This window comes from Strix aluco, chromosome 12 (assembly GCF_031877795.1).
Source record: "Strix aluco isolate bStrAlu1 chromosome 12, bStrAlu1.hap1, whole genome shotgun sequence".
Taxonomy (NCBI): Eukaryota; Metazoa; Chordata; class Aves; order Strigiformes; family Strigidae; genus Strix; species Strix aluco.
The window spans coordinates 2,810,020-2,811,809 of NC_133942.1; positions in this window are offsets into that span (position 1 = coordinate 2,810,020).

Sequence of the window (1,790 nt, forward strand, 5' to 3'; positions counted from 1 at the left end):
GGTGCCGCGGGGAGGGGGCGCCCAGCGGGGAGCCTCTGCCTACCTCAGGGGCCGGTGGAGAGGAGGGCGGGGAGAGAAGGAGGAAGAGGAAGAGGAAGAGGCAGCGGCGACAGCGCCCGTCCCAACCGGCGCCGCCTCAACAACGAGGGCGGTGGTGGATGAGGGGAGGAAAGCGCCTTCCCACCCTGCGGCCCTCACGCCGCGGCAACCCCGCACCCGAACAAGCTGCCCTCACCCGACATGGCGGCCGTGGCGTCACTCCGCACCCCCCTCCGCGTCCTGCGCATGAGCCTCGCTGGCCCCGCCCCCGCCCTGGCAATGCCCACTCTCCCCATGGCGGCCGCGGCATCGCCCCGCACCCCTCCTCCGCGTCCTGCGCATGCGTTCCAATGGCCCCGCCCCTGCCCTGGCAATGCCCACACTCCCCATGGAGGACGCGGCGTCGCCAGACCCGCCCCTTCGTGCCTGCGCGGAGCCGCCTCCTTTTAGTCTCGCCCCTTCTTCCCACTCCCCTCAGGGCTACCATGATGGCGGCGGCGGCCCTGCGGCTCTGGCCGCTCCTCCGGGCCCTGCGGGCTCAGGTGAGGCGGGAAGGCGGGTAGGGGAGGACCTGGGGTGGGGGGACCTCGGGTGGGGGGGACCTCGGGGGTGGCGTCACGCCCACGTCGCGGCCTCACTCCGCCCGGGGGGTGTGAACCCGGCGGCTCTGGGGGGGGTTGGGGTCCTCCCTCCCCTCTTCCCTTCCCCCTCCTCGCCGTTCCCTTCCCCGTCCTTCTCGGGGGGCACCAGGGGCCGGGACGTCCCGGCGAGCGCCCCGACTGCAGGTTGCGCGGATTCAGCCCCCCCGCAGCTGGTCGCTGCCCCCGCGGGCCTCGGCCCGGCGCTGGCGGAGCCGCTGGAGGCGGGGGGGTGCGGGCAGGCGGGCGGCCTCGCGCTGCCCACGCACCGGCAGCGGCAGCGGGGCCAGGCGGGGCGCAGCGTCCCTGGGGGGCAATGGGGCGGTCAGGGGTAGCCCCCAGGGAGCCCCCCCACACCTGCCCCGAGGCAGCCCCCACAAATCCCCACACACAAACCCCCACAGGGGCGTTTCACGGACCCACCAGAGACACCCCCGACCCCACAGAGACAACCCCCCGACCCCATAGATTCCCCCCCCCAGCCCCACAGATCCCCCCTCCCAGCCCAGTAGAGATACCCCTGGCCCCACAGATCCCCTGTAGCCCCCCAGAGACCCTCCCCAGCCATACAGAGACACCCCCCCCCAACCCCACAGATCCCCCCTCAGCCCCCCAGAGAACACCCCAGCCCCACAGCGACCCCCTCTCAGACCCACAGAGCCCCACACCCCCCCCCCCCCCCCCCCGACGGCCATGGCCCCCACCAGGGCAGCCCCACGTGGAGGTACAGGAACTGGAGGAAGTTTTGCACCAGCCCCACGGGGGTGTAGGCCCCCAGCCCCAATTCCTCCAGCCACTCCTCTCCCTCCACACCCACGGTAGGAGGGGGGGCTCTGCCCCACAGCTGCGGGGGGGGAAACCGAACACACAGCAGGGGGGGTCCAGACTGAAACGAAGAAATTCACTCAACAGTCAGAATCCGATATAACCGTTCAGCAGGAATTCTTTATCAGCAGCGCTGGGGTCGCCCTGGGGATTCTCCACCATAAGGGCTCCCACCAACTAGCGGGGGGCATCAGTTTACGCACACACAAATCATACATATTCATTAATTTCCTGGAAAGGGGTGTCTTATGATAATGAGTTCCCGGGATTCATTTACACAGTCTGAGC